Source organism: Carex rostrata, chromosome 30 (assembly GCF_964058835.1).
Source record: "Carex rostrata chromosome 30, lpCarRost1.2, whole genome shotgun sequence".
Lineage (NCBI taxonomy): Eukaryota > Viridiplantae > Streptophyta > Magnoliopsida > Poales > Cyperaceae > Carex > Carex rostrata.
Genome location: NC_135947.1, coordinates 6,150,504 through 6,162,146, shown reverse-complemented (window position 1 = coordinate 6,162,146; position 11,643 = coordinate 6,150,504).

Genomic DNA, 11,643 nt, shown 5'->3' with positions numbered 1-11,643 from the left:
TCCGATCCGCCAATGACTACCATTGAGAGATGAAACTTCGGATTTGATCTCAGCTCTCCAATTACATAATTTGTCTTCTTTTGATTAAATGCATCTCTTTTATGTATAGAAGTCTAAATTTAGTTAAAAACATACCCACCACATGTGCTGCCACACGATACGTTACAATTTAAAATGAACAAATTCTGAAATATAGCTATATATTTATTTGTTTCCTTATTCCTTTATTTCCATATTTTTTCCACTTCAATTGAGAAGACTCCACCTTCCATTTTCTTATTTATTGTTTCTTTACTTCTTCGTTTCTATACGAATCACAATGGAAATCATTTTTTTTTAATTTTCTTATTTTTCTTTTTTTGTTTCTATACATATTGGTGTGGACAATTTAGAATATATTTTCAATATATAATATATCAATGTGTGTATGTGTGTGTGTGTGTGTATTCTAAATTGGAAACAAAGAAGAATATAAATTGGAACATGTGTGTGAATATATATTTTTCTTATAATATGTGTGTGTGTGTGTGTATACATCCTGTACATACAAATGATAACACTTTTTATTTATGTTTTTTGATATCATATTATATGTTGATATTGAATTGTTGTATGATATTTGATATTATATTCGAATCGAGCTATTATTTGATATCATATTATATGTTAATATTGAATTGTTGTATGATATTTGATATTATATTCGAATCGAGCTATTATTTGATATCATATTACATGTTAATATTGAATTGTTGTATGATATTTGATATTAGATTCGAATCGAGCTATTATTTGATATCATTGGTACTTAAAAATAAAGATCATCACATCATCAAATTGTTATCAGAGATCACGATTAAAGTTAATTAAAAATACATAATCATATAAATTTTCTATTAACATGTGTTTTAATTTTTAAATAATTATTATTTTCATTGATATATTTGTTTTTTATAATATGTGCCCGTTGCAACGCACGGGTATGATACTAGTAGACATGTAAACACGTAGATTGTATATATGCATGGTCTATATTTCAACGCAAAGTTTGGGTTTCTTCACACGGAAGTTGTTATCTAAGTAGTATTGTTAATTTAATTATTAAGTTCAGAAGTTGATGATTTATCTAAAATTATAAAAAAAAGAAATGAGGTCAAGAGATATCACAGGTGTTAGGGAAAGGAGACATGCCAAGGTCTGAAGTCATTGGCCGTTTGCACATATATATGAGGCAAAACATCAGTAAGCTTTCAGATGTACTTAGTTCTCACAATTCATGATAAAAAAGGAGGGCTCCATTTTCCTTTAACATTAAACCATTCATGAAAAGAGAGGCACTTACAAAAGTTTCATCTTTACATGCATAATAAGAAGCCAAGAACCATCGAAATTTTAACTTCTTCAAGAATTTAGAATTTGTTTTTTTATATATATATATATATAGAAAGGTGGAGGTAACACCTCCAGTCCAGACCTTCACCTTCCATTTAATTTTCATAAAAAACTTCCTTATGATAAATTTCGAACTCACGACCTCCCACATAGATGTTGTCTTTTGCTATTAGATCAAATGTTGTTTTTCATAATTATGAAAGTGTATTTACCAATGACAGACAAAAAAATTTCATTGGAGGTTAATATTATATCAAGCTTTCAAATTGAGACAGAAACTATAATTTGAAGGGTTAACAATTAACACAGTAAATAATTTGTATAGTCAATGGTTGAAAGTTGAAACTATAATATTTTTCCAAGATATATACAAAACACATAGAAACACAATTATTTGAGACATAAATGAAGGTCAATTGAGCTCAGGGCGGATCCAAGTGAGCTTAGGATGGACAATTGACACCCCTGAATTTTAAAATTTTGTAGAAGATATGTACGCCTACATAATTTTGTCCACTCATGAAAATAATTTTGACCTTCTTAATTTGGGAAAGTCCAAAGCTTTAATTTACTTGAATTTTTTTATTGTATGTACAAATTAAGTAAGTTAATCATTTTTTTCTTCGAAATTATCAATCAAAGTATCAATTAAGATTAACTAATGGATTTGAGTCCGATAGCTATTTAATTTGCTTCGCTATTTTCTTGCGATGAAAATTCTAGATACGCTCTCGTTGATCTCCATTCCTCTCATCATCTGAACCCGCTTCTGGTATTTACGTACAGTTTTGAAATCATGAATATCTCCATTTTTCCAAATAATTGAGGTTATCGTCTTTAACGTGGATCGCTTATTTGCTTCTACGAATTAATTAGTTCGTGGAAAAAGTCTGAACGGAGAAGCATGTATAGGTGTCATTATTAATGTGTCATGCTCAATAGATTAGAAGCAACCAACCGTAGAGCAACATATGGGCAATTTAATTAGCATATTAAATTAATGAAAATAATGAAATTAAAATTGTGGTTTGTGGAGATCTGAAAGGAGACGCCAGAGGTACATGACAAGGCATAATTAAGGTTCCTTTCAAGGGAAAGCAGAGGCCAAAACAGGAAAGAAAAAATAATATATATAATTGGGATACTTTTTAAAGCACCCCGTTTCATTTTCACACCAATAATTTTGCTTCACTACTAGCAACTAAATATTGTTACGGTTGGTATTTGAGTTGAAGAAAACAATTTAGTTTCGATCTTTTGCACAAATAGGAACAACACATTCTAAAAAGAATTAACCTTTTTTTTTTTTTTTTTTTTTCTTGCTTCTGATTCGTGTTGATATAGCTAGCCAACATATATTTCATACACATATATATATTAAATTGATAACTGTTTTTCATGCTCAATTTTGGTTAAATCTTCAACTCTAACTACTTTTGAGCATAATAACTTTTTAGAAGGTCACTAGTGTATTTACAACGCTAGTTGGTGCCTGAAATATTTTAAACCTACATATGCAAATCTTTAAACACAATACATCAAGTTTTTATATATAACATATCAAAAAGAAAAAAAAAATAACAGCACAAATATAATTTAAAAGTACTTTAACATTAGACAAAATCTAACAGAAAACATTTATAACATTAAATTTGCAAAATTTCTCATTGATTATTGAAAAAATGGACGTGAATGATCGGATGACATATTAAGTAAAAAATAATAGTTAAGAGTTGAACTAGTTGAGAGAACCCACCGAGGAATGAATGTTTGAGACATATTATCCTATATTAATATGAGAGATGATTTATTTAATTAGCACCAAATAGTTGATGAATATTCACATTGTATGATAATTAAACGAATAACTTTTATGTGGTAACTAAATGTGATTGGTATAATCTATTTATTTATTTATTTTGCCATTGGTCAATCAATCCAATTGATCAGATAGCAGTAGCAGTAGAAAATCTCAAACAATTGATATTTTCTGTAACACAGAAGCCTCAGTGAACTCCTGCGTCATTGCACCATTCGCTATTCTTGCGTGAAAGATGATGACTTATATATCAACATGCTATATATGCCAATTGGGGAAATAAATCCGTTGTTATTCAAAGGAATAACAGTAACTTGTTAATTCGATTTCAATTGTTGATTTTCGTTGAAATTTCCACATTAAAAGGGTTTTTTTTTTAAGTTAGTGATTTTTTTTTTTTTTTTTTTGAGAAAGTGGGTAATTCCCACCGATTTTATTAGAAATCAAATTGTCGTACTGTGCCAATTTCAAAAAATTGGAACTAGAACAGATACAATAGCTGGGACAAGCCAGCAGTCAAACTAAAAACAGTACAACAAAATAGCCTTATCACAGCCAAAGCAACCACATGTACCAAAAACACAGTACACCTAACAAGTATCTAAAATAAAGGGAAACTAAACATGTGATGCAACACCATAAAACTACCCAAAACAAACAACCTACAGACTATTTAGGAGCTCTAACCCAAGAATATGGGTTATATCTTCCGTTGAATCTGCCACCATTGAATCCCTCTCGATTGTATCCACTTCTAATGAATCCACCTCTTCCTCTAATGGAATTATGACCTGACAGGGAATGTCATTTGTTACGTTACGAAATTTTTACAATTAAATTGAAATGAATTAAAAGAAAGAATCAAGTTAATTGTGTTAATAAAATGGAAGTTTAAACCTTAATTAAGGTTTCCCTAAATAAGTAAGTTAATTGTGAATTGAAACCGCGTCGAAATTTCGAGATTTCGGAACTTTATAGACTCAGTGCGGATTAGATTGACCGCAGTGCGGGTGGAAGTCATCCGCAGTGGCTAAGACTTTTTCTGGAATTTTGACAAAAAAATGACTAAGTAGTGAGTGCGGGTGAGGGATCCGCAGTGCGGATGGGTTTAGCCGCACTCATGAATTTCTGTATTGCACTGAATTTTTCTGAAATCGGCTAAGTAGTGAGTGCGGATGAGGTTGAACCGCAGTGCGGATCAGGTTCATCCGCAGTAGGCTCGGACTTTTCCTGGATTCGGCTGACAACCGACTAAGTCTCGAGTGCGGATTAAGTCACCCGCAGTGCGGATTGGCTAATCCGCATTCAGGGTAATTTTAACCCTAAAACCCAAATTAAACCTTCTCTCTCTCTCTCTCTTCCACCATTCCCCATTTCTAAGTGAAATTCGTCCAAGAGAGAAGGAAAAGATCCCGTGAGTTTCCGTTTCGTTCAGACTCTCGATTGTTGCGAGAAATCGAGTTTGGAACCGAGAAAGCAGCCGAGGATCTCTCAGAACCCTTCTATTTGGTATTTCTTTCTCTCCTTGTTACTTTCGAAACCTCGAATTTTCTCGGTTTCTCAGATTCTCGTTTTAAACCCGAGATTTGTGTTCGAATTTCTCGAGGACTAGTTCCTCTACACTCCTTACTAGTTTGTTTGCCAATCTTTTTCCCGATTTCTTCCGATTTATGAAATCTGATTTCTAGGGTTTCGTGCCAAAATTGAAAGTTGGCATAATCGTGATTTGATTTGTTTAACCTGACCAATTAGACTTGTAATCGGTAGGGTTGCCTCCTGATCGTGAATTTTTAGAACATTTAACGGCTGATTTGAGGTTTTGACCAAATTAGGGTTAACCAAACGGTGAATCGAATTGATCCGAGAACCAAAGTAGTGAAACGGTGATTGATGGTTACCAAAGTGAAATAGTATAAGGCTAGAGGGCCTAGATGGAATTGTGTACCGTTATGTGAGATTTTGGTAAGAAAGAAAGAACCGAAAAGAATCGATACCAAAACATAAGAATTGATTTAGGACTGTACAAACCCTAAGTAAACGTATGGACCACTGAATCCAAATTAAACCAAGTATACGTATAATATAGGTGTAGGCTCGGTCGAGCAAGAACTTGCGAGACAATACGAGACGTCCGATCCTTAAATTAAGCGGTACGCTCGTCATACTAAGGTGCGGGATTCTTGGACTTGTTTGATACTTTATTTTCAGGAATTAAACTGTGTATTCGTTTTGTCATGTTGAATATCATTGATTGCATCTGAATTGTGTAAAGCATTTGCGTAGCCCAATCAAATTAAACTCGAATTGATATGACTTGAGTGATTTTGCATGCTGGTATGGTTGTAGGTTGTGTCGATCTATTATGATCTGATTTGATTGAAAGTCACCACGATTGATTTGATTTGATTTGATATGTATGTGAATGGATTTACGAAGTTAAGCACTTGGATCCAATTAATTTGCCAAGTCGGGCTGTATGCTGACTTGGATTCCCAGGATCCTAAATGGCCTTAGGTGAACGGCCCTCGATATTCCCAGTACCGGTTGGGACGAGGGAGGGTGATTATGTTATGAGATGTGTGATTGGAAATCGTGGTTGACTTGTGTAACGTCTATGGCTCGGTAGCATTTTCCTACGTGTTAATGCATTTGAACGGTCGATTGAATATGACGAATATTGGAAACGATTCTAAAGTGGATTTTCTTTACATGATTTGAACCAGACCTTAATAAACTGTTAAGCCAAGCGGTTGCAGATGGGTGTCAGATAAAGGGTCCAGCGGTTGGCCATCTGTAGGTGTCAGTAACCCTACAGATGTGGGTTTGATAAAGGTTCAGCTCGAAAGAACATCTGTAATTGCTACAAGCCCTACTGAACTGAGTTAGGAATCGAGTTAAGCCAAAATATATGTTGTGTTTGAGATTCATCTTGGAAATTCCGTAAACTGTGTTTCAGGTTGATTAACTGTTGTCGAGTAGTGGCATTCTGTTATTTATGTTTATGATTATATGTATCTGTTTGCATTGTTTATTGTTTGGGTTTCATTATTGAATATAGAGTTTGATTGCAAGTCCAATAATTCAAATGTGGCAAATTCGCACTGAGGATTTATTCTCACCCCCACCTTCCCCGTTATTTTACAGGTATTGGTGCGACTGATTCCGGAGAGGCACGAGAGTAGTAGGCCTTAGTAGCTTACCAGTATATGACCCTAGATATCTTTTGTTGTATAGATTTAGGGTAGGCCTCGTGGTTGGTATCCGGATGAGATACTTTTGTTGTATTATATGCTGACCAGACTGTGTACTCTGATATATATATTAGAAACTTGTTTGAATTGCTTGTTGTTTGGTTTGAAATGTGAGTAGCCTTGTAAGCATACACGGCGTTGTATGCTTACGGCGGGGGACTGTTACGACCCGTGGCCGCGGGGTGTGACATCATTAGTATGTAAATGTAAAATTAAAGATAAAGGCAATAAAGAACCATCATACAATGATTTACACCAAAAGGTAGATAAAGATATTATCTTAGAACCCACCACATGCAAAGAAGGAATTGAAACATTTTGAAAACATATTTGATTTCGCACAAGCCAAATACACCATAGAACAGCCCCACGGACAAGCTCGACTAATGGCTTGTTCTTGAGAGGGATACAAGCATTAATATACCAAATATCTTCCATTGTATAACCTTCAAAAGTAAAGTTATTATGTGCTGAAATCCATCGCCAAATTTGAATAGTGAAAGGGCAATGGACAAAGAGATGATCAGTGGATTCAAAAGCATCACAAAAGCATCACAAAAGACACATGAGGTATCACCAGTCCACCCTTTCAAAATCAGATTTTCCTTAGTTAAAACCTTGTTTCGTTTGAGCAAATAACGGAAAATCTTAATTTTAAGAGGGATTTTGGAAGACCAAATCGCAGTAAATTCAGTATTGACCATCCCACCATACTCAAGCTAAAGATAATAAGAATGCACATAAAATGTCCCGTTAGAGGACCATCGCCATAATAAAGAATCTGCTAAACTAGAGTCAGGATTGCAATCATGTAATAAAGAAGATAATGCAATCCAATCATTAAGTAACATACCAGTTAGCTGTCTAGTAAAAGAAAGATGTAAAGAACCGTGCGAGAAGGCTTCAATTACAAGCAAATCAGGATCAGTTGAAATATTATATAAATTAGGAAACAAATTAGATAAAGAATGATAAAAAATCCATCTATCATGCCAGAATTGAATAGTTGATCCGTTACCTAATTTCCTAGCAAAACCAACCTCAACCACAGCTGATCCCTTAAGAATAAAGTTAGTGACTTTAAATATCAACTAACAATTTCATTAATAAAAAACGTATTTATAATAGATCAAATGACCGTAATTTCAAAATTAACTCTTCTATTTTCATAAAATTTTCTAAACTATATAGTATTATAATTCTCATCTTGCTCTACAACCGGATTCGTTTCTTCGACCGCCGTCAGACTCTGACAGCAATCAGATCTATTTACGGTCACGCTTCAATCGAGATGTTGATTACAACAATACTTTAATTGCCATCTTGTTCCACGATCTGATATGCTTCTTCGACTGTTGCCTCGCTCCGACAACAACCGAATCTACTCACCGTTGCGCTCCAATAGAGATGGGGACTCTATGCTCCAATTGGCTCCTGTTCCTCTGCTCTCTCTCATTCTCCGCTTCGTTCGAGAAGGTAGAACTGAGAGAGAGAGGAGATGTTGTGTCGGAGATGAAAACTACAAGAAGTGAAAAGAATGAAGTTGAATCGAAGGAGAGGAGGGGTGGTGGCTATCAAAATCTTAGACTTTGAGTCGTCTGAAGTTTTCCCCTTCTGTTTTTGAGTTATCCCAATCCCGTAGACTTTGATTCCACATTAAGGGTGTGTTTGGATGAGGCAAATAATAGTGCTAATTCGGATTAGCTACTATTTTGAACTATTATTTTATGTTTGAATGTGTTTGAGTTAGCAAAAAAAGACTATTCTTTATTTGTCTTTTGTGGGTTAGTATGCTATTATAAAAGATTTAAACGGTTGGAATTGGAATAACAGAGTTCTGTTATTTCTTTGGAATAACATCAGATTTATTTCCGCTAATTGGAAGAACAGAGTGCTTCCATTACCATGGCGTCAAGTTTCAGTTCCTTACGTCGTCTGCCTTATTGGACATGGTTTTCTCAAGATAGATGGAATCTGAATTAAGGGTTTCAGGATACAAGCAACTCTTCAATGTTGTAGAGATGCTAATTAGGATGCTTTATTTGAGTGGTAATGAGAAATTTCTTGTACTACTTGAAAGTGACAAGTTAATTAGGAGCTAGACCAGATTGCATGATATATAAAAGGTTACTCAAGTGCAACTCTTTCTTCTTTCGTAATCTATGAAAAAAGTTATATTTATTCATACTGACTTGGCACATCCTCGTTAAAGGGGCTGATGAAGCATCCCTCCTTCCACATATTTTTCTTGTACAACAGTACAAGTGACTCGCGCTTTTCTTATATGTTTCATGAAAGATTCTCAAAGAAATTAATCTAAATTATATAGACACCTGTACCGTTTTGGCAATATTTTTCTTTATAGAAAACTTGATATCCCTTATAAAATTAAATTGGGATTGAAAGTAACGATTTAATTAATTGTTCATCTTAGAAGATTCTGATTTAATTATATGTATCTAGAAAAACTTGAGGTTACAATGAACGAGGAAAAAGGGAAGAAAAGTTTGAAATGTAACTTCAGCTTGGGTTCGATAGTCATTGGACTCAAAATGGTTCCAATGGGTTCGCTCACCATCAGATCTGTTTTAGAATTCATGCGCACAAATTTTAAAGCATACGCAAAAGTGTGGACGCGAATCCTAAATCAGATCCGATAGTGAGCAAACCCATTAGAACCACTTTGGATCCAATGGCCATCGGACCCAAGCTGTTCTCTTGAAATGTGGCAAGGTCTTGGCCAACACAAATTAGATAGTTTATTTTAATAGTTTTAGGTACGCAAAAGCAGGAGAACTCTGCTCCATTCTTTTCTAAAATGGAGGACAAAACTTTTCTTAAAATTCTCCCATTTCCTTGAATAATGAGTTTTTTGTGTGTGTGGTGGGGGGGCGGGGGGGGGGGGGGGGGGGGGGGGGGCACGATGGACCGACAAAATTCCGTCTAATATCTGACGGTAACATCTCGATTCGTGTCAAGATTTGACCGTACTTGATCAATACAAATTTTAAAGATGTTTGTGCAAATAATAATGCAAATTGAATAGTTCAAATGGAACATCAAATCAAATTTGATCTAATGTGCATTAGACCGTTCTGATTTTCTTGAAAAAAAGGTCATAATTTGAAAATTCTTTAAAGGACTTTACTTGAAACATGAACGATTTATTTTATTTATGTTAAAAAAAATCCCTTAAATGTTTGAGGGGGTTATATTTAATATTTTTTAAAGGTTAGTAATTTTAAATGCCAATTAACAATTTCATTGATTAAAAACGTATTTATAATGATTCAAATAACTGTAATTTCTAAATCTATTATTTTATTTTTATAAAATTATCTAAACTAATATAATATATATATATTTTTTGTAATAACCCTAATACCTTAATCATCATCTCGCTCCACATTAGATTTGTTTCTTAGACCGCCGCTGCGTTTCGATAGTGACCGAATCTACTGATTGTCGCACTCTAATTGAGATAAAAACTCTACGCTCCGAACTCCAACGATATTGTATTCTCGGCTCCAATCGAATCCACTCAGCTCTGGTTCCTCCCCTCTCCCTTATTCTCCTCTCCGCTCGAGAAGGTAGAACCGAGAGAGGAGAGGTGTTGTTTCGGAATAAGGACTACAAGAAGTGAAAATAATAAAGTCGAGTGAAAAGAGAAAGAGGAAGAGAGGTGTGAGGGTGGAGGGTGGGGTCCGGATCCTCTAAAGTAATTAAACTTTTGAGTTTTAGATCGAGATCATCCGATTCGAATCCGTCACTCGAGATCACCTCAGAATTCGAAATTAAGATTCATTGTTCGAAATGTGTGCACTCTACTTTGAATGGATTATCACATATTGAAATCAAATAGTTCCGATCTAAAACCCAACTTTTGAATTACTTCATTGGATCTGAATTCGGGAGGGTGGGGGTTGAACGACTCCGAGGAAAGAATGTTTGTTCCCTAATTTTATTTTATATTATATATATTTAATATGTTTGAATTCCTCTCCATTTCTAGAATAACAGAGAACATACAAGTTATATGGATATGGAAGGATGTTAGGTGAACCGTGTAAGTAATGCTGGGAATAATTAATTAGGAGGGACCAATGGCGGAGATACATATGGTGATACAATTAAGATATTTTAAAATAATGACAAGGCAAGAAAACCAAAAATACAAGGCATATAGGTAGACGGTAGTTAGTTATTACCTCCCAAGATATCCATACCAAAGCATTCGAACAATAGTTTTCATGCGGGATCCACTTAATTGCCACATATGTGAAGCTTATTAGAAAAATATATAATTACAAGTGGAGCATTATCTTCAAATTAGACCATTAGTGGGGAGGTTATTGTCATTATCTGAACAGTAGATTATGTTAACGCCATGGTGGGGAGAAAAAATTGTCAACAGCATCATCAAACCAATGTAATAAAATAAAATGAAACAAATTTTGTAGCATATAAAAATAGATGATCTCCCCACGCTGATGACAGTACCAAATAGAAACGTTTATAAAGAAGTCAGATACATCTCCTTTTCAGAAATTTTTTGGACTACATCCAAAATGGATTAATTTGTTCAAATATAAGTTAGAACACATGATTACATATTTGCAAGTTCGAAGTGAGAAGATAATTCAACAAGGTCTAAATAGTAAATACCTATCTAAAAAAATTAATATAAATTTTCCAAAAAATATATATAGATTTTGGTCTCCAAACACATTTTAATATGAAGATTATGTTGAGCTCTTCGGATTGATTGTTTAAACTTTAAACACAAAATGTTACAATTGAAGTATGAATGAATGACATAAGACATTTAAACTCTCATCTATATACATTACATTTATAATCATTAATTTGGGGTTTAGTCATTTTTTTATAATGTATATAATTATTAAAAAAAATAGAAAGAAGATAAAATTCTGTGACTAATTCAAATTTAATTTGTGAATAATTCATAAATTTTGTTGATAGTTCTGAGATAAATTTTTAAAGTTCTTGAAATTGATTTAATTCGTATATTTATTTAAAAAGTTTCGAAAATAATTATTCATAAATAAATATCAAATCGTGTTTCAAACTTAACACGTAAACACGAAGACAAAAGGATACGCAAAGGAAAGAATGGCATGGCATTAAAGTCCTTCCCGGGAAAAAAATGCAACACCAAAG